The sequence below is a fragment of the Bubalus bubalis genome, chromosome 8 (genome assembly GCF_019923935.1).
Source record: "Bubalus bubalis isolate 160015118507 breed Murrah chromosome 8, NDDB_SH_1, whole genome shotgun sequence".
Classification (NCBI taxonomy): domain Eukaryota; kingdom Metazoa; phylum Chordata; class Mammalia; order Artiodactyla; family Bovidae; genus Bubalus; species Bubalus bubalis.
In genome coordinates this window covers 83,491,580-83,518,647 of record NC_059164.1, presented here as the reverse complement: position 1 = coordinate 83,518,647, position 27,068 = coordinate 83,491,580, and the positions used below count along the sequence as shown (strand labels likewise).

General features: G+C 36.8%; 1 pseudogene; it reads right to left on the bottom strand.

Annotated features, from left to right (window-relative positions):
- Window positions 1-10,410: 10,410 nt before the first annotated feature.
- LOC102416203 lies at window positions 10,411-21,366 on the bottom strand (annotated as a pseudogene).
- Window positions 21,367-27,068: the final 5,702 nt, after the last annotated feature.

Here is a 27,068-nt window from a genome sequence, read left to right as displayed (position 1 = left end):
CAAAATCCTGGTTCATTAAGAAAATCAGAAATATCAGACTGATTAAGGAAAACAGAGAGAAGACACAAATTGCAATATCAGGAATTAAAAGGTAGAGGGGACTTCTAAAGGTCTTATAGATATCAAAAGAAAAATCAAGAAATATGGCATCAGGAAACATGAAATACTTAGATGTACACTTAACAAAATATGCAATCTGAGTATGAAAAAATAAATAAACCACTGATGACAAGATTCAAAGGAAAAATGTACATAGAGAGAAACATCCTACCTGTGGATTAAATCCTTAATGCAAATGCTAATTTCCCCAAAATCAGTCCATCAATTTCACTCAGTTTCAATGAAAATCACAGAGGCTTTTTTGTGTATGTGACGTGCAAATTGATTCCAATCTTTACAAGGAAAGGGAGGCAAACTAAATGTGTCAATGTAGTTTTGAAATAGAAGAAAACATCTAGAGGATTCTCATTATTTAATTTCAAGGCTCTCCATAAGCTACCATAAACAAGTTAATGGGATATCGACAAAAGGAAGGGCACAACAATCAATGGAAGAGAAATTACAGCCCAGAAAGATCCCCTACATATACTGTCAATTGATTTTCAGAGAATTTGTGAAATAAACTGCATGTGAAAAGTATAGCCTTTTCCAGAAATTGTGCTGGAACATCTTGACAACATATTAAAAAATTGAACTTTGGTAAATTTCTTATATCACACAAAATGGAAAATAAATCTAAGCATGGACATAAAACTATATATCTTTGCCAAGAAAATATAAAAAAATTTCTTTTCCTCGGCGCCGGCAAAGATTTCTTAGTAAAAACTCAAAAAGAAAAAAAAAAACAAACTCAATCAAAACAGCAAAAGGAAAAACAAAGTTTAAAAATTAAAAGTAGTTTAGGGGACTCCAGAACAACGTCAAACACATTCACATTTGTATTATAGGCGTTTCAGAAGGAGAAGAGAGAAAGAAGTTGAAAATGATTTGATAAGATTATGGTTATAAAATTCCCAAACATGAAGACACAAAACAGATACTCAGGTACAGGAAGAACATAGAGTTTGACATAAGAGACCCACATCAAGACTTATTATAATTAAAATAGCATAAGTTAAAGAAAGAATCCTAAATGCAGCAAAAAAAAAAAAAAAAAAAAAAAAAAGTCACATAGGAAGGAACTCCAATAAGGCTATGAACTGATTTTTCATCAGAAACTTTGCATGCCAGAAGGGAGTAGAATAATATATTTCATATGGTGAAAGAAAAAAAAAAAAAAAAGAAAACAACATACTGTCTAGGATACTTTACCCTAAAAGGTTATCATTCAGAATTGAAGAAAAGATAAAATGCTTCTAAGACAAGCAACAAGAGTTCATTTATACTAAACTGACCTTACAAGTAGTGTCAAAGTTTCTTCTTTAAGTGAAAGAGAAAGGGCTGTAACAAGAAATAGGAAATTGTAGGAAGGAAAACAATAGAAAAAAGAGGATAACCAACAAGGATATATTGTATAGCTCAGGGAATTCTGCTCAATGTTACATGGCGGTCTGGATGGGAGGGAAGTTTAAGGCAGAATGAGTACATGTATATATGGCTAAGTCCCTTTGCTGTCCACCTGAAAACATCACAACATTGTTAATCACCTATATTCCAAAACAAAATAAGAAAGTTCAATAAAAAATTAATATTATGAGCACACTTATGGAAAAAATTGGACAGTCTTAGAAGAAATGGATAAATTCCTAGAAATATATAATTTTCCAAGACTGAATCAGGATGAGGTATGTAATCTGAATAGACAAAATACTAGTACTGAAATCAAATTTGTAATTGAAGTCAAATCAGCTACCAATAAACAGAAGTCAAGAATTGGATGGCTTCACAGGGGGATTGTACCAAGCACATGAAGAAGAGTTAATATCTACCCTTCTCAAACTACTGCAAAAATTTTTAAGAAGGAACACTCCCATTTTTACTTTATCAGGCCATATTAGGCCATTAAACTAATATGAAAATCAGAGAAAGACATTACAAAAAAAAAAAAAAAAGGAAAATTACAAGCCAATAATCCTGATGAATACGGAAGCAAGACTACTCAATAAAATATTAGCATGCCAAATTCAACTCTATTTCTCTTTTTATGGCTGAGTAATATTCCACTAGCTTGTTCTCTGTATCTGAGTCTGCTTCAGTTTGTTATATTTGTTTTATTTTTAGGTTCTGTACATAACTGAAAATATTTATACAGTATTTTTCTTTTTCTATCTGACTTAATTTACTAAATATTATACCCTTCAGGTACATCCATGCTGTTGTAAACAGCAAAATTTGTCCTTTTTAGGTTAAGTAATATTCCATTTGGGGCTTCTCTCATAGCTCAGTTGGTAAAGAATCTGCCTGTAATGCAGGAGATCTGGGTTTGATCTCTGGGTTGGGAATATCCCCTGGAGAAGGGGATGGCAACCCACTCCAGTATTCTTGCCTGGAGAATCCCATGGACAGAGGAGCCTGGCAGGCTACAGTCCATGGGATCACAAAAGTCAGGCACAGCCTAGTGACTAAACTACCACCAATATTACATTTATATATGTATGTATATAATTATATGTAATAGAATATTAAGCTTCCCTTGTAGCTCAGTTGGTAAAGAATTTGCCTGCAGTGCAGGAGACACGGGTTCAATCCCTGGGTTGGAAAGATCTCCTGGAGAAGGAAATGGCAACCCACTCCAGTATCCTTGCTTGGAAAATCTCATGGACAGAGAAGCCTGGTGGGCTGCAGTCCATGTGGTCACAAAGAGTTGGGCACGACTGAGCGACTAACACTTAATAGAATATTATTCAGCTATATGTTTATATATATACATATAAAATAAAATATCATACACCATGATCAAGTGAGATTTATTCCAGGGATGCAATCAATGTGATAAACCACATTAACAAAACAAAGGATAAAAATCTCATGGCCATCTTGACAGGTGAAACAAATGCCTTTAACAAAATTAACACTCATTCATGATGATAGCTTTCAACATAGTTGGTAGATAGGGAATATATCTCAACATAATAAAGGCTTGCATGCATCTGTGCTCAATTGCTTCAGTCATATCTGACACTTTGTGACCCTATGGACTGTAGCCCACCAAGCTCCTCTTATCCCTCATGTCTCCTCCAAATACTGAAGTCCATCAGATTTTCCAGGCAAGAATGCTGGGGTGGGTTGCCATGCCCTCCTTCAGAGGATCTTTCCAACCCAGGAATCGAACCCCTGTCTCCTGCACCTCCTGCACTTCAGGTGGATCCTTTACCATTCAGCTACCAGGGAATCCCAATAATAAAGGCCCTCTATGTCAACCTAGACAGAGTATTAAAAAGCATAGACATTATTTTGCCAAAAAAGGTCCATCTAGTCAAAGCTATGGTTTTCCCAGTAGTCGTGTATGGATGTGAGAGTTGGACTGTGAAGAAAGCTGAGTGCTGAAGAATTGATGCTTTTGAACTGTGGTGTTGGAGAAGACTCTTGAGAGTCCCTTGGACTTCAAGGAGATCAAACCAGTCTATCCTAAGGGAAATCAGTTCTGAATATTCATTGGAAGGATTGATGCTGAATATGAAACTCCAATACTTTGGCCACCTGATGCTAAGAACTAACTCATTGGAAAAGACCCTGATGCTGGGAAAGATTGAAGGTGGGAGAAGAAGGGGACGACAGAGGATGAGATGGTTTGATGGCGTCACCAACTTGATGGACATGAGTTTAAGCAAGTTCTGGGAGTTGGTAATGGACAGGGAAGCCTGGCATGCTGCAGTCCATGGAGTTGCAAAGAGTCAGGCATGACTGAGCAACTGAACTGAACTGATGTCAAATCCACAGCCAACATCTCACTCAATGGTGCAAAACTGAAAGCTTTTCCTCTAAAATCAACAACAACGTAAGGATGATCACTCTCACCATTTCTATTTAACACAGTATTGGAAGTTTTAGTCATAGTAATTAGACAAGACAAAGGAATGAAAGGCATCTAAACTGGAAAGGAAGAAGTAAAGCTGTCATTATTTGCTGATGACATAGTACTATGCATAGAAAATCCTAAAGTTCTATCAAAAAATTATTAGAAATAATGCATGAAAAAAACTGATACACTTTTAATTTTAAATCTTTATAGACCATTTTTATTTTAAAAATTTAATATGGATACTAAAATTTTATTAAGATGTGTTTTGCTGTATATTAGTTTCACATTCTTCCTGGTATTCATTGGGCCTTTTAATTTGATAATTGGTCTTTCTTCAGAATTAGCAAGTGTTATTCTATCAATACAAATTTCTTACATCTGTCTCCTTTCTCTTTTATCTCCTCTTGTTGACTTCTATTTGATGAATTATGTGATTAAAAAAAAATTACCCTCCTTTTTTTCCTAACTTTTCTCAAAAGATATTTTTATATTGGTAAAGTTGCCCTGAGTTAAGGAAGGATTCTCTGGTTCAAGTTTCTAGATCACTGTTTTCTCTTCAGCATTTTCCATTCAACTATCAGTCTCTTTCCTGCTGCTAAGTCGCGTCAGTCGTATCCGACTCTGTGCGACCCCATAGACGGCAGCCCACCAGGCTCCCCCGTCCTTGGGATTCTCCAGGCAAGAACACTGGAGTGGGGTGCCATTGCCTTCTCCAATGCATGAAAGTGAAAAGTGAAAGTGAAGTCGCTCAGTCGTGTTCGACTCTTAGTGACCCCATGGACTGTAGCCTATCAGGCTCCTCCATCCATGGGATTCTCCAAGCAAGAGCACTGGAGTGGGGTGCCATTGCCTTCTCCGATCAGTCTCTTTATTATTTGCTATTGGTTTTTCCTCCTCTACCTGTATTTTAATTTCTAAGAAATCTAACAGTTTTCTTATGGACGCAACATTTAAAAAAAATTTTTTTTGAAATACTGAACCAATAATTTCCTTGAGAAAATAACATTATGTGGAAAAACGCATTGATTATTAAGAACTGAAAAATTATTCCCATGGATTTATCTCAGAAGGTTAAAAATTTTAAACATACCACATCCAATTAATTTTACATACCATTTCATTTTAACATATGTAATATATAGTACATTTTAAATCTGCAATTACATATTTTATATAAAATAATCTACATGCCTTATGACCAAAATTAATTTTTTCAAAAATAGGAAATAGAATTTTAAATTATAAGTAATGTGTCATTTAAAACCTCATAATGCCTTTGCTCTTAGTGGCTTATAAAATAGTGGTGAATCATAGATTCAGTGAAATACTACTTTCAAAGTAAATGTCACAGTAAAGGACAGTTACATACTTAAAAATATGATGTAATGTTATTAACATTGCAATTAGAGTATGCCTAATTTATTAAGTAGTAATTTCTTGGTTTATATGCAAAGCTACTCTTGATATGCATGATCCTATATCCTTTTAGTGCTGTACTCAAATCGTGTCAAAGAGGGGCAATTTATTTAAGTGTATTCATAGGGTTAGTATTTGAATAGGCTTCAAGTGTGTTCATAGACATAGTATTAAGTTTGTATATAATCTTTTTATCCAAGTAAAATCATTAATCTCTTTATATTACTCAGAAGTCTATTAATAGGGCACATTTTTAAATAGGTGAATTACAACACAGGAGATTCATTTTGTATGGGAGTGATACTTTAGGTGCGTGTGAGGAAAGACTGAAATCTAGAAAATCTCTTATTTTGCTTCTGTTTCAGAAGTCCATTTGAGTTTGGTCAGACAAAACATGTAATTCAATTAAATTTTAAGTGAACACTTTTACCCTACAAACAGTAAAACATTTGATTCTAAGGAGTTTTATTCTTTCTATGTTGTTCATTATCCTGGCCTGGTGTCCAGAGAAAGTGAAATCATACCTAGGCTACTTCTGTTTTTTATTTGGAAAAAAATATCTGAGGCTTACTAGAGCTATAATGTTGGGGCATGAAAAATGACCACAGTTAAGTAGTCTTAGGTGCAAATTGGTGTTTGCACTGAATGTGGTAAAGTACCTGCTTTGACACAAGGAAGAATCTTTATAAGGCTCTCTTTTTTAACTATTTTCAGATTGTTGTTTAGGAAATCCTGACTGATTTAAGTCTCCCTAGGGGACCCTGAATCTGACACTAGAAATTCATTAACAGTAGAAACTTGGTCTTGCTTTAAAGTCAATTTAGGAATCATTAACTATAGTAGACTTTGAATGTGCCTCAGTTCAGTACAGTTCAGTCACTCAGTCATGTCCGACTCTTTGCGACCCCATGAATCACAGCATGCCAGGCCTCCCTGTCCATCACCAACTCCCGGAGTTCACTCAGACTCAGGTCCATCTGCCCCCAATCCCTCCCAGCATCAGGGTCTTTTCCAATGAGTCAACTCTTCACATGAGGCGGCCAAAGTATTGGAGGTTCAGCTTAGCATCAGCCTTTCCAAAGAACACCCAGGACTGATCTCCTTTAGAATGGACTGGTTGGATCTCCTTGCATTCCAAGGGACTCTCAAGAGTCTTCTCCAAACCACAGTTCAAAAGCATCAATTCTTTGGTGCTCAGCTTTCTTCACAGTGTGACTCTCACATCCATACACGATCACTGGAAAAACCATAGCTTTGACTAGATGGATCTTTGTTGGCAAAGTAACATCTGTGCTTTTGAATATGCTATGTAAGTAGGTCATAACTTTCCTTCCAAGGAGTAAGCATCTTTTAATTTCATGGCTGCAATCACCACCTGCAGTGATTTTGGAGCCCCCCAAAAATAAAGTCTGACACTCTTTTGACTGTTCCAAGGAGTAAGAGCCTTTTAATTTCATGGCTGCAATCACCATCTGCAGTGACTTTGGAGGCCCAAAGCATAAAATCTGACACTGTTTCCCCATCTATTTGCCAATATGTGATGGGACCAGAGGCCATGATCTTAGTTTTCTGAATGCTGAGTTTTAAGCCAACTTTTCCATTCTCCTCTTTCAATTTCATCAAGAGGCTCTTTAGTTCCTCTTCACTTTCTGCCATAAGGGTGATGTCATCTGCATATCTGAGGTTATTGATATTTCTCCGGGCAATCTTGGTTCCAGCTTGTGCTTCTTCCAGCCCAGCATTTCTCATAATGTACTCTGTATAAAGTTAATAAGCAGGGTGACAATATACAGCCTTGACGTACTACTTTTCCTATTTGGAACCAGTCTGTTGTTCTGCGGCCAGTTCTAACTGTTGCTTCCTGACCTGCATATAGGTTTCTCAAGAGGCAGGTCAGGTGGTCTGGTATTCCCATCTCTTTCAGAATTTTCCACAGTTTATTGAGATCCACACAAAGGCTTTGGCATAGTCAATAAACAGAAGCAGATGTTTTTCTGGAACTCTCTTACTTTTTCAATGATCCAGCAGATGTTGGCAATTTGATCTCTGGTTCCTCTACATTCTCTAAAACCAGCTTGAACATCTGGAAGTTCACCATTCACGTATTGCTGAAGCCTGGCTTGGAGAATTTTGAGCATTACTTCACTAGCATGTGAGATGAGTGCAATTGTGCGGTATTTTGAGCATTCTTTTACATTGCCTTTCTTTGGAATTGGAATGAAAACTGACCTTTTCCAGTCCTGTGGCCACTGCTGAGTTTTCCAAATTTGCTGGCATATTGAGTGCAGCACTTTCACAGCATCATCTTTCAGGATTTGAAAAAGCTCAACTGGAATTCCATCACCTCCACTAGCTTTGTTCATAGTGATGTTTCCTAAGGCCCACTTGACTTCACATTCCAGGATGTCTGGCTCTACATGAGTGATCACACCATCATGATTATCTGGGTCGTGAAGCTATTTTTTGTACAGTTCTTCTGTGTATTCCTGCCACCTCTTCCTAATATCTTCTGCTTCTGTTAGGTCCATACCATTTCTGTCCTTTATCGAGCCCATCTTTGTATGAAATGTTCCCTTGGTATCGCTAATTTTCTTGAAGAGATCTCTACTCTTTCCCATTCTATTGTTTTACTCTATTTCTTTGCATTGATCTTGAGGAAGGCTTTCTTATCTCTCCTTGCTATTCTTTGGAACTCTGCATTCAAATGGGTATATCTTTCCTTTTCTCCTTTGCTTTCATTTCTCTTCTTTTCACAGCTAATTGTAAGACAGCCATTTTACTTTTTTGTATTTCTTTTTCTTGGGGATGGTCTTGATCCCTGTCTCCTGTACAATGTCACAAACCTCCATCCATAGTTCATCAGGCACTCTGTCTATCAGATCTAGTCCCTTAAATCTATTTCTCACTTCCACTGTATAATAATAAGGGATTTGATTTAGGTCATACCCGAATGGTCTGGTGGTTTTCTCTTCTTTCTTCAATTTAAGTCTAAATTTGGCAATAAGGAGTTCATTATCTGAGCCACAGTCAGCTCCTCACCTTGTTTTTGCTGACTGTATAAAGCTGCTCCATCTTTGGCTGCAAAGAATATAATCAATCTGATTTTAATGTTGACCATCTGGTGATGTCCATGTGTAGAGTCTTCTCTAATGTTGTTGCAAGAGGGTGTTTGCTTTGACCAGTGTGTTCTCTTGGCAAAACTCTATTAGCCTTTGCCCTGCTTCATTCTGTACACCAAAGCCAAATTTTCCTGTTACCCCAGGTGTTTCTTGACTTCCTACTTTTGCATTCCAGCCCTCTGTAATTAGAAGGACATCTTTTTTGGGTGTTAGGTCTAAAAGGTCTTGTAGGTATTCATAGAACCGTTCAGCTTCAGCCGCTTCAGCATTACTGGTTGGGGTATAAGCTTGGATTACCGTGATATTGAATGGTTTGCCTTGGAAACGAACAGAGATTATTCTGTCGTTTTTGAGATTGCATCCAAGTACTGCATTTCAGACTCTATTGTTGACCATGATGGCTACTCCATTTCTTCTAAGGGATTCCTGCCCACTGTAGTAGATATAATGGTCATTTGAGTTAAATTCACCCATTCCAGTCCATTTTAGTTTGCTGATTCCTAGAATGTCAATGTTCACTCTTGCCATCTCCTTTTGACCACTTCCAATTTGCCTTGATTCATGGACCTAACAGTCCAGTTTCCTATGCAATATTGCTCTTTACAGTATTGGACTTTACTTCTATCACCAGTCATATCTACAACTGGGTATTGTTTTTGCTTTGGCTCCATCCCTTCATTCTTTCTGGAGTTATTTCTCCACTGATCTCCAGTAGCATATTGGGCACTTACCAACCTGGGGAGTTCCTCTTTCAGTATCCTATCATTTTGCCTTTTCATACTGTTCAAACCTAGTAAGACTTTAGGTGTTGCTATAGGGCATCAGAGGGCAGACACACTGAAACCATAATCACAGAAAACTAGCCAATCTGATCACATAGACCACAGACTTGTCTAACTCAATGAAAGTAAGCATGCTGTGTGGGGCCACCCAAGATGGATGGGTCATGGTGGAGAGGTCTGACTGAATGTGGTCCACTGGAGAAGGGAATGGCAAACCACTTCAGTATTCTTGCCTTGAGAACCCCATGAACAGTATGAATGTGCCTAGAAGGTAAAATTTAATTGTTCAAAACTAGAGTCCGATGGTCAATCATTATCTAAGGCTGATAGGCTGGGATACTGTGTTGGATAAACACATTAATATAAAAAGGTTTTATATGTCATTCACAAGTAGTGCTGCATGAATTAAGATGTCTTTCTCAAAAAAGTCTAAATTGTCTTCAAGGCTTCCTGCTACAGGTAAATGTTCTATTAGATCATTGCTTATAACAAGGACAATCAATGCTTTGCCAGCATTCATACATAAGCCAATGTTTGGAATATGTGTTTACTCTTGTATAACTCTGAAAGATGTTAGTGATCTCTTTCATTCTCTCAAGTTGTAGAATGTCTCTCTCTCTATGACCAGATTTCTGGGTACCTTTCCTACACTGAAGCTGAAGATATAGCCCTGTTCTTGTTCTTTATTAACTTTATTTTAGGCAGAAATTCTAAATGACTCAAGTATCTGTCAGTGCCTTCTTTTTCACTCCAGAAGCATACACTTCCTTGTCTACTAGCAGCCAACATCCTTCCCATTCCTTCTGTGTTTTCAGTGCTAGCTTAGCATTGAGCCAGATTCAACAAATAATTTCTCAAACATGATCTCATCATTTTGGCGTCTTCTCAGGGACTAATATTTATGTTCTGTCATTGCTTCAGCTACCACTCTACTTGAGGATCTTTGGATTTTTTTTAATTTTTCTTCTTCTTCTTTTTTTTTGCATTCTGTGTTGCTTTTATTTTATGGAAAATTATATCAAACCAACATTAAACTAAGCTGAATACAAAGTCTTAATAAATGAGGCCTGTTGGTCTCATATACAAAAGCATATATATACAAAAACTCATATAGAAAAACTGCTCTTTGCACTTAAAATTTCAGGAACGGAACTTCAAACAGCTTCATGTTTACATGTTTCAGCTCCAGAGCACAGGAAAGATGCTGACATCCACTGTCACATGTTTTTCAGCCACTTTAGCATCAGGTCTCTTCAAGAGGTTATTTTTTTGGCAAAATATTTACTTCCACAAATTCTCCATTCCCTGGCTTTGGCCTACAGTTTTACATTTTCAGCATCCTTCCCATTAATAGTTATTGTCACAATGTATGTAGTACCATTGACAACCTTGGATCCATACCAACAGCTGGAGAACAGTCAGTATTACCTTTTATTGTCAGTTTCTTCCTTAAGCTCCCAAAGTGCAGGTGCTTCTGGACTTTCATTATCAGCTATGAGATCTGTGGGGAATTCTAGGCCATAGCCTCCCATTGACAGTCATAGATGCTTCACCATGATATATCCTTAATGAACAGTTCTTTGCAGCACTGGGATAACTGCCACATGATCAGCTGACTATCCTTCCCAGGTACATGTTTCAACTTTCCCAAGTTCTAATTTTACCAGTAAGACCCATATACAGTTTCTTCAAGCTTGACCCATTTTCCTTCCGGAATTAACACCTTTGAAATAATAGACTGGCATGTTGGGACAATTTTGTTGGTGCTTAGTTTTCCATTACTAATCTAGTTAGTCTTTTCAGCCCTCAGGCAAGAGGCTCATGTCCAAGATGTGGGGTGAAGAGAAGGATACTCTTTTGGCCAAAGGTTGAAAAAAGAAAGGACCATTCTGAAGCAGCACTCTCAGGAAATGCCAGTGCAACACAGCCCTTCTGAGCCATTTTAAACTTCTCCAGAATGATAAACAATAATTTGTATTAAGTCACCAAATTTGCAGTCATTGGTCAGAGCAGCAATGGAAAACTAATCCAGATGGGAAAGACATTCTAAGAAGAATGTGCAAAAAGCATAGACTTGAGATATTACCTATTCAGATAATGAAGGGAGGTTTGGAGTGTTTTGATACACAGTCTGGTAGAAGAAGGGCTGAGGAAGAGATTCATATCAATTGAGACAGGCAATGTTATTGAATCCTGGAATGTGAAGTCAAGTGGGCCTTAGGAACCATCACTACAAACAAAACTAGATGGAATTCCAGCTGAGCTATTTCAAATCCTGAAAGATGATGCTGTGAAAGTGCTTCACTCAATATGCCAGCAAATTTGGAAAACTCAGCAGTGGCCACAGGACTGGAAAAGGTCAGTTTTCATTCCAATCCAAAAGAAAGGCAATGCCAAAGAATGCTCAAACTACCGCACAATTGCACTCATCTCACATGCTAGTAAAGTGATGCTTAAAATTCTCTAAGCCAGGCTTCAGCAATATGTGGACTGTGAACATCCAGATGTTGAAGCTGGTTTTAGAAAATGTAGAGGAACCAGAGATCAAATTGCCAACATCTGCTGGATCATCAAAAAAGCAAGAGAGTTCCAGAAAAACATCTGTTTCTGCTTTATTGACTATGCCAAAGCCTTTGACTGTGTGGATCACAATAAACTGGAGAATTTTGAAAGAGATTGGAATACCAGTCCACCTGACCAGCCTCTTGAGAAACCTGTATGCAGGTCAGGAAGCAACAGTAAGAACTGGACATGGAACAACTGACTGGTTCCAAATAGGAAAGGAGTACGTCAAGGCTGTATATTGTCACCCTGTTTATTTAACTTATACACAGAGTACATCATGAGAAATGCTGGGCTGGAGGAAGCACAAGCTGGAATCAAGATTGCTGGGAGAAATGTCAATAACCTCAGATATGCAGATGATACCACCCTTATGAAAGTGAAGAAGAACTAAAGAGCCTCTTGATGAAAGTGAAAGAGGAGAGTGAAAAAGTTGGCTTAAAGCTCAACATTCAGAAAACTAAGATCAAGGCATTCTATCCCGTCACTTCATGGCAAATAGATGGAGAAACAGCGTCAGACTTTATTTTTCCATGTTCCAAACTCACTGCAGATGGTGATTGCAACCATGAAATTAAAAGATGCTTACTCCTCGGAAGGGAAGTTAGAACCAACTTAGACAGCATATTCAAAAGCAGAGACATTACTTTGCCAACAAAGGTCCGTCTAGTCAAGGCTATGGTTTTTCCAGTGGTCATGTATGGATGTGAGAGTTGGACTATAAAGAAAGCTGAGTGCCGAAGAATTGATGCTTTTGAACTGTGGTGTTGGAGAAGACTCTTGTGAGTCCCTTGGACTGCAAGGAGAGCCAACCAGCCCATCCTAAAGGAGATCAGTCCTGGGTGTTTTTCTGGGAGGACTGATATCGAAGCTGAAACTCCAATAGTTTGGCCACGTGATGCTAAGAGCTGACTCATTTGAAAAGACCCTGATTCTGGGAAAGATTGAGGGCAGGAGGAGAAGGGGATGACAGAGGATGAGATGGTTGGATGGCGTCACCGACTCAGTGGACACGGTTTGGGTTGACTCAGAGAGTTGGCGATGGACAGGCAGGCCTGGTGTGCTGCCATTCATGGGGTTGTAAAGAATCGGACACAACTGAGTGACTGAAATGAACTGAATGTTATTGAAAGCCAGACAAAGGTCTTCTGTATTATAAAATAATTCTAGTATTAATGAGCTGGAAACACTAGAGGTATAAGTTCAAGAGGATCTTTACATTGCATATTACTTTACTATATTCTAGCCATAGCCCTCCACAAATTCTTAAATTAGATAAGTGGAAGAATATAGGTTTCATTAAGTCTAACAGTGTTCTCTAACATGCTTTTTTCTTTACTCATAATGATTGCTCATGTTCTCTTCTTTCATACAATAATGAGCATGAGAAATCATTATCATAAAAGTAGCAGTGTACTTTAATTTCTCCTAGGGAGCCTCACCATATGGCACCTGTCTCTGTTATTAAACTTGATCTGTTAAAAATCAGTCTTGTAAGGGCTTGTGTGTCATACTCATTAAAGTGTCATATTCTGTGAAGTATCTGATCCCAAAGTGACATACATCCCTTTGATAAGACAAGAAACATTTTTATGTTCTAAAACTAAGAGGTAAAATCTCAACAAATGTACAAGGAATACAATTAAATGCATTTAAAATATTAATAGTATTAAAGATCATTTTTTATTGAATAATCTTTGTTTTAATAATTCATTTGTCTAGAAAAATGCAACTGAGTTTAAATGAATTAAATTAGGCATCTAATGTGCCTACCTATAATTATAAAATTTTAAAAATAATTCTGTCTCAAAGAAAATGAAAGTAAAGAATATTGATGTTCATCAACATTATAATAAATGAAATTAACAATTTTGAGATATTATTTTACTAAAAGTTCTAAATTAAAAAAAAACAAAACTCTAATTTAGGAAATAGTGCAATGAAATTTGTATACATATTCCTGAAAGGTTGTTGTTGAATCACGCGAATACACCGGGATTCTTGGCCCCCGGAGGAGAAGAATTCAATCCGGGGCCAGAGATGAGGCTTGATCGCTCAGAGCTTTTGTGTAATTAAGTTTTATTAAAGTATAAAGGAGATAGAGAAAGCTTCTGACATAGGCATCAGAAGGGGGCAGAAAGAGTACCCCCCTGCTAGTCTTCAGCTGGATGTTATATAGTCACTAGCAGTCTGTTAATGAAAGAAAGGAATGTCTTAAAATTCAGAATGGCACCAGGCCCCTCACCTATAAGATGCATTTTGGGATAATCTTGGCACCAAATGGTTTATCCTGGGCCATAAAATGATTAACTTGAATCTTGAAGAAGGGCAGATCACCATACAAATAGTTTCATTTACATAGATTAGGGGAACAATATCTGAGTATAACATACTGGTTTGTCAAGTAGGTTCTGGGCCAAGAGGCGGAACCGACTTGGAGACAGAGTTTGGGGTAAAGGCATAGTACATTAGCATAGCTTAAGACAAACATTTCCATAAGAAAAAGGCATTGGTTATCTCTAGGCTCAAGAATAGCTAACTTCAGGGGAAACCAGGTGTCATTATGGCAACACAGTATTTTAAGAGAAACCTCCCTTTAAATTTGTATAGAGAAGGAAAAAAATATTGCTAGTTTGTTCCTCCTGCCGCTTAAGAGAGATAAAAATGTCTGACACTTGCAGGCTATTTCCTCCATTTGGAGGCCCCTGGCCTTCCTGCCTGTTACCCCCTCATTTTCATCGACTCCAGTTCCCAGGTCCTGGTCTACAAAGACTGTGAAAAGTTTGTCCTTTCTTCCTCCTTGAGAATTCCAGAGCCCTCTCTCCTTGGGGACCCCTAGATTTCCTATCAACCTGCCTAGGAAATGACTCTCTCATTCCTTACAAGAAGGATTTACTAACTATGCAGCATTTCAGTAAAACAAGATGCAATTATGCAGCAAGATTCATAAGACATCCCTCAATGATGTCATTCTATAGTATAGAGTAAATAAAAATTAAACTTTAGAAACTTTAAAGTGCTAAATAACACCATCGTGATTTATATTGGCCATGAAGATCTTTTTTGTACAGTTCTTCTGTGTATTCTTGCCACCTCTTCTTAATATCTTCTGCTTCTGTTAGGTCCATACCATTTCTGTGCTTTATCGAGCCCATCTTTGCATGAACTGTTCCCTTGGTATCTCTAATTTTCTTGAAGAGATCTCTAGTCTTTCCCATTCTGTTGTTTTCCTCTATTTCTTTGCATTGACTGCTGAGGAAGTCTTTATTATCTCTCCTTGCTATTCTTTGGAACTCTGCATTCAGATGCTTATATCTTTCCTTTTCTCCTTTGCTTTTTGTTTCTCTTCCTTTCACAGCTATTTGTAAGGCCTCCCCAGACAGCCATTTTGCTTTTTTGCATTTCTTTTGCATGGGGATGGTCTTGATACCTGTCTCCTGTACAATGTCATGAACCTTAGTCCAATGTTCATCAGGCCCTCTATCTATCAGATCTAGGCCCTTGAATCTATTTCTCACTTTCACTGTATAATCATAAGGGATTTGATTTAGGTCATACCTGAATGGTCTAGTGGTTTTCCCTACTTTCTTCAATTTAAGTCTGAATTTGGCAATAAAGAGTTCATGATCTGAGCCATGGTCAGCTCCCAGTCTTGTTTTTGCTGACTGTATAGAGCTTCTCCATCTTTGGCTGCAAAGAATATAATCAATCTGATTTTCATGTTGACCATCTGGTGATGGTCCATGTACACAGTCTTCTCTTATGTTTACTCCTTGGAAGGAAAGTTATGACCAACCTAGATAGCATATTCAAAAGCAGAGACATTACTTTGCCAACAAAGGTCCGTTTAGTCAAAGCTATGGTTTTTCCAGTAGTCATGTATGGATGTGAGAGTTGGACTGTAAAGAAAGCTGAGTGCCAAAGAACTGATGCTTTTGAACTGTGGTGTTGGAGAAGACTCTTGAGAGTCCCTTGGACTGCAAGGAGATCCAACCAGTCCATTCTGAAGGAGATCAGCCCTGGGATTTCTTTGGAAGGAATGATGCTAAAGCTGAAACTCCAGTACTTTGGCCACCTCATGCGAAGAGTTGACTCATTGGAAAAGTCTCTGATGCTGGGAGGGATTGGGGGCAGGAGGAGAAGGGAATGACAGAGGATGAGATGGCTGGATGGCATCACTGACTTGATTGACATGAGTTTGAGCGAACTCCGGGAGTTGGTGATGGACAGGGAGGCCTGGCGTGCTGCAATTTATGGGGTTGCAAAGAGTCGGATAAGACTGAGTGACTGAACTGAACTGAACTGAAAGTGCTAAATCATCATATACTATCACTTTATTCTGGTATAACTGTAATTGAATTGAATCTATAGATCACATTGCAAAGAACTGACATCTTGACATTAAGTTTTCATGTACATGAATATGGGCCATATCTCTATTTTGTTCTTTGATTTCCTTCATCAGAGTTTCTTGATTTTCCTATTATAAATCATACACGTTTTGTCAGATTTATTCCCATGAATATCGTTTCATGTGTGCTTGTGCTTAGTGGCTCAGTCGTGTCTTACTCTTTGTGATCCTGTGGACTGCAGCCCGCCAGGCTCCTCTGTCCAGGGGATTTTTCAGGCAAGAATAATGGAGTGGGCTGCCATTTTCCTCATTCCGAGGATCTTCCTGACCCTGGGTTTGAACCATAAATTCTGTGTCTCCAGCATTACAGGTGGATTCTTTACCTGCTGAGCCATTAGGGAAGCCCATTTTTTATGTGTACTATGGTAAACAGTTTTAATTTCAAATTCCAGTTTTTCATTTACAGTTCTGTATGTTAATCTGGTGTACTGAAATCTTACTATATTTCAGATGGTTTTTTCTTTTTTGGTTAGGTTTTTTTTTTTCCCCCCCCAGAATTTCTGCAAAGAAAACCATATCACCTGCAAAGACAGTTATAAGTTTTCCTTTATAATTTTAATACAGTTTAATTCCTTTTCTTATTGCATTGCCTAGAACTTCCATATGATGTGGAAAAGTAGTGATAAGGTGGACATATTTGCCTTATACCTGGTCTTAGTGGGAAAGTTTCAAGTTTCTCACCCTTAAGAATTATATTAGCTGTAGGGGTTTTTGTAGGTATTTTATCAAATTGATGAAACTCTCCGTGTATACTGATTTAAAAAGATTTTTGGTATTAATGCATTCAAATTAGAAAGGAAAACTTAAAGCTGTCTTTGCAGATGACATGGTTTTCTTTGCAGAAATAAATGTACAAATGTTATTATTCCATTTTAGTGACTACATCTGTGCCCTTTTTCCTTTATTATTTTTTTTATTTATGGTTAATTTTTCCCTTTAGTTATATGGTAATTTGTCTTTTTTGTGAATTTTCCCAAAAATATAATTTTCAGTATTTATATATTAGCTATTTCCCAGTCTCTACTTCATTGAATTTTGTCTTTATCTTCATTCTTAACTCTTTTCTTGTTTCATTCCACTTGTGTTTCTTTGTCCATCTTTTTTTTGGTGCTTGAAATTTCATTAATTTATATTTTTAATGTTTTTGACAACAATTTTTAAGGCTATAAATTTTTGTCTGGTCACTTCCTTAAAATGTCTTTATATTCTGATATATAATACATCTATTATTTTTAACTTTAAAAAATTCATCAACTTGGTATCACATTTTACTTTTTATCCAAGAGTTTAAAAAGAAGTAGAAAAGTTATAGAAATAAAGAGATATACCTGATGTTCGAGCTGGTTTTAGAAAAGGCAGAGGAACCAGAGATCAAATTGCCAACATCCACTGGATCATTGAAAAAGCAAGAGAGTTCCAGAAAACATATATTTCTGTTTTATTGACTATGCCAAAGCCTTTGACTGTGTGGATCACAATAAACAGTGGAAAATTCTGAAAGAGATGGGAATACCAGACCACCTGACCGGCCTCTTGAAAAACCTGTATGCAGGTCAGGAAGCAACAGTTAGAACTGGACATGGAATAACAGACTGGTTCCAAATAGGAAAACGAGTACGTCAAGGCTGTATATTGTCACCCTGCTTATTTAATTTATATGCAGAGTACATCATGAGAAATGCTGGGCTGGAAGAAGCACAAGCTGGAATCAAGATTGTGGAGAGAAATATCAATAACCTCAGATATGCAGATGACATCACCCTTATGGCAGAAAGTGAAGAAGAACTAAAAAGCCTCTTGATGAAAGTGAAATAGGAGAGTGAAAAAGTTGGCCTAAAGCTCAACATTCAGAAAACGAAGATCATGGCATCTGGTCCCATCACTTCATGGGAAATAATAGATGGGGAAACAGTGGAAACAGTCTCAGACTTTATTTTTTGGGCTCCAAAATCACTGCAGATGGTGATTGCAACCATGAAATTAAAAGATGCTTGCTCCTTGGAAGGAAAGCTATGACCAACCTAGACAGTGTATTCAAAAGCAGAGACATTACTTTGCCAACAAATGTCCGTCTAGTCAAGGCTATGGTTTTTCCAGTAGTCATGTATGGATGTGAGAGTGGGACTGTGAATAAAGCTGAGCACTGAAAAATTGATGCTTTTGAAATGTGGTGCTGGAGTAGGCTCTTGAGAGTCCCTTGGACTGCAAGGAGATCCAACCAGTCCATTCTAAAGGAGATCAGTCCTGGGTGTTCTTTGGAAGGAATGATGCTAAAGCCAAAACTCCAGTACTTTGGCTACTTCATGCGAAGAGTTGACTCAATGGAAAAGACTCTGATGCTGGGAGGGATTGGGGGCAGGAGGAGAAGGGGACGACAGAGGATGAGATGGCTGGATGGCATCATCGACTCGATGGAGGTGAGTTTGAGTGAACTCCGGGAGTTGGTGGTGGACAGGGAGGCCTGGAGTGCTGCAATTCATGGGGTGCAAAGAATCGGACAAGACTGAGTGACTGAACTGAACTGAACTGATATTTTACATACAATTATGATATATTATAAATACAAAATAACCCACTTGTTAAAATGTCTAGATTAACCATGAATAGCTACAATAGGTGTATAGTATAACAGCTGTAAATAGCCTTAACTTTTCACTAGAAAACTTCATAAAACCAAATATGAAACAAAGTGCTTCTTGACTTCCCTATTTCTACCAGATAAAGGCCCAAACACTTCAATAGTTCAGGCTGTGCTGAGACAAATTAGGAAAGAAACATAAAACAGAGATATCTATGTAGAGTGCATTTCCCAGGGATGCAACAAATTGGTCTTTCTAAAAATGATATGGCAATGGAGACAGTAAGAGCTTGTTAGGCGATTCCTATAGGTCTCAAGGGGTTCAAACTCGAAACAGAACATAACATCGTTCAGTTTATTTTCACAGAGATTCAAAAGTTTTTGCAAAACTCACTCTGGAAATCTTAAGGGAAAAACATACTTCACTACTGCTTTCTGGCAACTTTCTATATTCTCAGAATAATCCTCAAACCCATTTTGGGTTGTCCTAATGGCTCATGAATCTGGCAACACTGATGTGAGTCAGACCACAAAGATAGGTGGACATGACTGGAACCATGATTATGGACAAGAGAGTCCATCAGTTTTAATTATGGTAGGGAGATCTCCTGAAGTGACATCTGGTGTAAAGCTTGATCTGCATATTTTAAATTCTCCTTTATGGCAAAATATGTCTTGTGTGTGCATACGCTAGTTGCTCAGTCCAGTCTGACTCTTTGCGACCCCATGGACCTTAGGTCTCCAGGCTCCACTATCCATGGAATTTTCCAGACAAGAATATTTGAGTGGGTTGCCATTCCCTTCTCCAGGAGTCTTCCCAATGCAGGGATTGAACTCAGATCTACCCATTTCAGGCAGAGCCTTTACCATCTGAGTCACCAGGGAACCATTAGTATCCCTTGTCTTATTTTTCCTTTTTGTTACTTATCTACATGCAAACATCTAGTATTTTAATGACTCCTATCTTTATAGGGAGATAAAAAATATCTTTATCATTTATCCTTATATTTCTCTATTCTCTTCATTTTCCCTACATTTTCTCTGACATCAAGTACTTACTCATATATAACAGTGCAAAACTTTTCCCTATTGAGCCCATGTAATTTTCCCCTCAGTAATTGGTTGATTGATTGTGTATGCCTTCCTGGTCAAGGCTCCACTTTCTCTCACCCAAATTATGATGGCAGGCTCCTAACTGGCTTTTCTGATTTTTGTTCTTCCTGTATAATCTATTTGTAACGTGGCATATGGTGTGAGAATAAATAAATGAATAAACAAACAGTATCTCTCATTTGTTGAAATTTCTCTAATTCAATGGCTTCCAGTGTCTCCCAGAGATACAGACAAATGAATTAAAATGGCCACCAATGTCCAAAATGATTTGAGTCTTTCTTATAGCTCCTTGACTTTATCTCCTACCATTTCTTTCCTCTTTTGAACATTTCTCACTCCCTGGATGAAGTGCTTTAAGTATTATTTAATTATTTTTTCCTAATGAAAATATATATTTCTTATAATAATAATGCAGACATTTAAGCAAATTTAGTGGTCCTTTTCCTTTTAATAAGTGACTAAAAATAAATAATGTAGTTTCAGAAAAAAATGTTGAGATAAGAAATCTGTTTATGATTATGTATAGTCACTTAAAGAATAAATTTAAATTTCTGTTCCTGAGCTTATATTGTATAAGTATTACCTTCAAGTCAAAACCTACTTAATCATATTGGTCTTAAAGGATAAAGTACCAATACAAGTAGCTAAAATGAATTTTGTCAATAATTATATTTAATTTGAGCCAACTGTGTGATTTAGTACATTTTAGTATATATAGTATATGCTAGTCCAAATTTCTGGGCCTTTTTGAAAACATATGCAAAAATTGCCAGCAACTTAGAAACCCCTGGGACTTTGAAATTGCTTCAGAAAACACTGTTTAAGAAAAGGAAGGAAATAATATTTTAAGGAAAAAATTGTTATTGAGGTTCTAAGATAGCATTATCTCATTTAATTATTCTAATAAACAAAGCAAGTGAGTATTTTAATGCCATTTCCAAGGAAAGCAAGTCCCCAAAAGGCAGTATGTTTTGTTTGATGACTTACAGCAACTATGTTTTGGAACTATGTATTAGATTGATTTCCTTCTAACTGCAAAGGTTCTACTTTCTGCTGTGTTGCAACCTTGGTTTCTTAAACAATAGTTTACATACCTTTGATATAATGACCACAAATTTGTATTCACTGGTATAAAATCTTTACGTATCTGTTATCATATTAAATTGATCTTGTTAAAAGAGAGGTGTTTAAATATATATTTTATGATAGATCATTTAGTAGTTGATGTGATAATTTTAGAGAAAAATGGTTTTTAAAATCTAATTTCCATAGAGTAAACATTCGTTTTGATGTACAGTGTTGTGAATTTTGAAAAACATACTCTGAAGTGCCGCTATCACCACAGTTAAGACACAGAACTGTTCTACCTTTTCAAAATATTTCATTCTGCCTCTTTATGTTTCAACCATTATCCTCACCTCCATCTCATAATAACCACTGATCTGTTTTTATATATTCTCTCTTCCTACAGCTTTTCTTTTTCCTTTTCAAGAATGTCATATAATTGGAATCATGTAAATGCAGCTTTTTAAATCTGGCATTTTCACTTAACATATTGTAGTGGAGATTTGTGCATGCAGTTGCATGTTTCAGTAGCTTGCTCCTTTTCATTGCTGAATAAATATTTCATTTCATGGATTTATCACAGTTTATTTATTTACCCATTGAAGGATTTTTCCAGTTTTGATGATAACGAATTGAGCAACTCTGAAATTTGTGGGAAGATTTTTGTTTGAACATAAATTTCATTCCTCTTGGTTAAATATCTAAAAATAAGATTTGTGAGTGTTTTAGTAAGTGTGTGTTTCACTTTACAAGAATTCCAAGCCATTTGTAGAGTGGTTGTACTTTAAAGGTACATTTAATATCATAGTGTGGCTAAATCTGTTAAATAATATAGTTTCCTAATTACTAAATCTGTATTGTAGTCTATTAAGAAGACCTATGATCTAGAAAATTTTACCATTCAGCTTAAACATATTCCATGTTGCTGCTAAGTTGCTTCAGTCGTGTCCGACTCTGTGCGACCCCATGGACTGCAGCCCACCAGGCTCCTCCATCCATGGGATTTTCCAGGTAAGAGTGCTGGAGTGGGTTGCCATTGCCTTCTGTGTTCAAACATAATAATAATGGTGACTAGAGCCAATAATCAAATTACAGGTTAGTGGTTAGACAACTTTTTAAAAAAAATTAATGTATTCTTCAGTACTTACCTTGTTTAAATGCAGTTCAAATATTTAAATAAAAACTAATATTAAAGTATTATGATTAAACATAAATCTTACAAGTGATTAGAGCAATTATATTAAATTTGGACTGTAGAATTTTTTAAGAATTTTTTTAAATTTATTTATTTTAATTGGAGGCTAATTACTTTACAATATTGTATTGGTTTTGCCATACATCAACATGAATCTGCCATGGGTGCACACGTGTTCCCCATCCTGAACCACCCCCCCCAACCTCCCTCTGGGTTATCCCAGTGCACCAGCCCCAAGCATCCTGTTTCCTGCATCGAACCTGGACTGGCGATTTGTTTCATATATGATATTATACATGTTTCAACGCCATGCTCCCAAATCATTCCACCCTCTCCCACAGAGTCCAAAAGACTGTTCTATACATCTGTGTCTCTTTTGCTGTCTCACATACAGGGTTATCATTACCATCTTTCTAAATTCCATATATATGTGTTAGTATACTGTATTGCTGTTTTTCTTTCTGGCTTACTTCACTTGAAATAAAGTGACAGTGTAGAGTTTACTGTGCAGAACAAATTTAACAACACTGATATAACAGTCTTTCAAAACTATATTTTGTTTTCAGATTTTCATTCTAAAAGCATCTTAATATTATAATTGGTTTTCTGCTAGAAAACTTCAAAACATAGAATACTAATTAAGGGGTTTAAATGGAAATATCGCAACTTCTTCAGGTGGAGTAACCATTCCCCAAGTGGATCTAAGTTAGGTATGTGCTTCTGTCTCTGATAAATGATCTCCTGAGGGACTTCCCTGGTTCTCCAGTGGTTAAGAATTCTCCTGAAATACAGGGGACACAGGTTCCATCGCTGGTCCAGGAAGATCCCACATGCTGTGGAACAACTAAGCCCATGTGCCACAACTGCTGAGCCCTGTGCATCACAAGAATAGAACTCACTGCGATGAGAAGCCCACACACCACAGCAAAGAGTAAACCCCACTGGCCACCTAGTGTAAACCTGCGTGTAGCAGTGAAAATACAGCACCGCCAAAGAATAAAGAATTAAAAAATAAAAGAGCCAAATGTTAAATTAAAAAAAAAAAAATCTCATGATGATCACCTGAGTGTCAGTCCTTCACTGATTCACTGTCATTTCCACATGGTATGAACAAGAAAGTCTCGCTGAATGTAAAATATATCATGAATATAATGGCCAACTCAAATGTCTTTCCACCTCCAAAACGTCCTCATAGTATTTGTGATAGTTGACCAACCACTTTGTCCTAAAATATAACAACCATTTAAGTCATTTTTCTCTGTGAACATTCCTTATACTTGATTAAATCTCTTTACTCACTTTATACATTTAGTATACTGATAAGTTTTAGCATAGATCATATTCTGTTTTCTGTATACTCATAACAATTTAAAATCTTTTATTTTTTGATTTTTCTTTTGTTTTAGCATTCCGTCCTTTTATTTTGTTTTGTTTATTTTTAAATTTTTTCAGTTTTATTTATTTTTTACTTTACAATATTGTATGGGTTTTGCCATATATTGACATGAATCTGCCATGGGCGTACATGTGTTACCCATCCTGAAACCCCCTCACACCTCCCTCCCCATCCCATCCCTCTGGGTCACAGTGCACCAACCCCAAGCACCCTGTATCATGCATTGAACCTGGACTGGCAATTTGTTTCACATGTGATAATTTACGTTTCAATACCATTCTCCCATATCATACCACCCTTGCCCTCTCCCACAGAGTCCAAAAGACTGTTCTATGCATCTGTGTCTCTTTTGCTGTCTCACTTACAGGGTTATTGTTGCCATCCTTCTAAATTCCAAATATATTCATTAGTATACTGTAGTGGTGTTTTTCGTTCTGGCTTACTTCACTCTGTATAATATGCTACAGTTTCATCCACCTCATTAGAACTGATTCAAATGTATTCTTTCTAATGGTTGAGTAATATTCCATTGTGTATAAGTACCACAGCTTTCTTATTCATTCATCTTCTAATGGACATCTAGGTTGCTTCCATGTCCTGGCTATTATTAAGAGTGCTGCGATGAACATTGGGGTACATGTGTCTCTTTCAATTCTGGTTTCCCTGGTGTGTATGCCCAGCAGTGGGATTGCTGGGTCATATGGCAGTTCTATTTCCAGTTTTTTAAGGAAACTCCACACTGTTCTCCATAGTGGCTGTACTAGTTTGCATTCCCACCAATAATGTAAGAGGGTCCCCTTTCCTCCACACCCTCTCCAGCATTCTTGCTTGTAGACTTTAGGATAGCAACCATTCTGACTTGCGTGAAATGGTACCTCATTGTGGTTTTCATTTGCATTTCTCTGATAATGAGTGATGCTGAGTATCTTTTCATGTGTTTGTTAGCCATCTGTTTGTCTTCTTTGGAGAAATGTCTGTTTAGTTATTTGGCCCACTTTTTGATTGGGTCATTTATTTTTCTGGAATTCAGCTGCAGGATATGTTTGTATATTTTTGAGATTAACTCTTGGTCCATTGCTTCATTTGCTGTTATTTTCTCCCATTCTGAAGGCTGTCTTTTCACTCTGCTTATAGTTTCCTTTTTTGTGCAGAAACTTTTAATTTTAATTAGGTCCCATTTGTTTATTTTTGCTTTTATTTCCAATATTCTGGGAGGTGGGTCATAGAGGATCCTGCTGTGGTTTATGTTGGAGAGTGTTTTGCCTATGTTCTCCTCTAGGAGTTTTATAGTTTCTGGTCTTACATACATTTAGATCTTTAATCCATTTTGAGTTTATTTTTTTGTAAGGTGTTAGAAAGTGTTCTAGTTTCATTCTTTTACAAGTGGTTGACCAGTTTTCCCAGCACCACTTGTTATGACCAGTTTTCCCAGCACCACTTGTTAAAGAGATTGTCTTTTCTCCATTGTATATTCTTGCCTCCTTTGTCAAAGATAAGGTGTCCATAGGTATGTGGATTTATCTCTGGGCTCTCAATTTTGTTCCATTGATCTATATTTCTGTCTTTGTGCCAGTACCATACTGTCTTGATGACTGTGGCTTTGTAGTAGAGCCTGAAGTCAGGCAGGTTGATTCCTCCAGTTCTATTCTTGTTTCTCAAGATTGCTTTGGCTATTTGAGGCTTTTTGTATTTCCATACAAATTGTGAAATTATTTGTTCTAGTTCTCTGAAAAATACTGTTGGTAGCTTGATAGGGATTGCATTGCATCAATAGATTGCTTTGGGTAGTATACTCATTTTCATTCTATTGATTCTTCCAATTCATGAACACAGTATATTTCTCCATCTATTTCTGTCTTCCTTGATTTTTTTCACCAGTGTTTTATAGTTTTCTATATATAGGTCTTTTTTTTCTTTAGGTAGATATATTCTTAAGTATTTCATTCGTTTCATTGCAATGCTGAATGGAATTGTTTCCTTATTTTCTCTTTCTGCTTTCTCACTGTTAGTGTATAGGAATGCAAGGGATTTCTGTGTGTTGATTTTATATCCTGCAAAGTTACTATATTCATTGATTAGCTCTAGTAATTTTCTGGTGGAGTCTTTAGGGTTTTCTATGTAGAGGATCATGTCATCTGCAAACAGTGAGAGTTTTACTTCTTCTTTTCCAGTCTGGATTCCTTGTATTTCTTTTTCTGCTCTGATTGCTGTGGTCAAAACTTCCAAAACTATGTTGAATAGTAGTGATGAGAGTGGGCACCCTTGTCTTGTTCCTGACTTTAGAGGGAATGCTTTCAATTTTTAACCACTGAGGATAATGTTTGCTGTGGGTTTGTCATATATAGTTTTTATTATGTTGAGGTATGTTCCTTCTATTCCTGGTTTTTGGAGTGTTTTTATCATAAATGGATGTTGAATTTTTCACAGGCTTTCTCTGCATCTATTGAGATAATCATATGGTTTTTATTTTTCAATTTGTTAATGTGGTGTATTACATTGATTGATTTGCAGTTATTGAAGAATCCTTGCATCCCTGGGATAAAGCCCACTTGGTCATGATGTATGATCTTTTTAATATGTTGTTGGATTCTATTTGCTAGGATTTTGTTAAGGATTTTTGCATCTATGTTCATCAGTGATATTGGCCTGTAGTTTTCTCTTTTTTTGTGGCATCTTTGTCAGGTTTTGGTATTAGGGTGATGGTGGCCTCATAGGATGAGTTTGGAAGTTTACCTTCCTCTGCAATTTTCTGGAAGAGTTTGAGTAGGATAGGTGTTAGCTCTTCGCTAAATTTTTGGTAGAATTCAGCTGTGAAGCCGTCTGGACCTGGGCTTTTGTTTGTTGGAAGATTTCTGATTACAGTTTCAATTTCCGTGCTTGTGATGGGTCTGTTAAGATTTTCTATTTCTTCCTGGTATAGTTTTGGAAAGTTTTACTTTTCTAAGAATTTGTCCATTTCTTCCAAGTTGTCCATTTTATTTGCATATAGTTGCTGATAATAGTCTCTTATGATCGTTTGTATTTCTGCATTGTCTGGAGTGATCTCTCCATTTTCATTTCTAGTTTTGTTGATTTGATTTTTCTCCCTTTGTTTCTTAATGAGTCTGGCTAATGGTTTATCAATTTTATTTATGTTCTCAAAGAACCAGCTTTTGGCTTTGTTGATTTTTGCTATAGTCTGTTTCTTTTGCATTTATTTCTGCCCTAATTTTTAAGATTTCTTTCCTTCTACTAACCCTGGGGTTCTTCATTTCTTCCTTTTCTAGTTGCTTTAGTTGTAGAGTTAGGTTATTTATTTAGCTTTTTTCTTGTTTCTTGAGGTAAGCCTATATCTCTATGAACCTTTCCCTTAGCACTGCTTTTACAGTGTCCCATAGGTTTTAGGTTGTTGTGTTTTCATTTTCATTTATTTCTATGCATATTTTGATTTCTTTTTTTTTAATTCGTTTGTGATTTGTTGGTTATTCAGC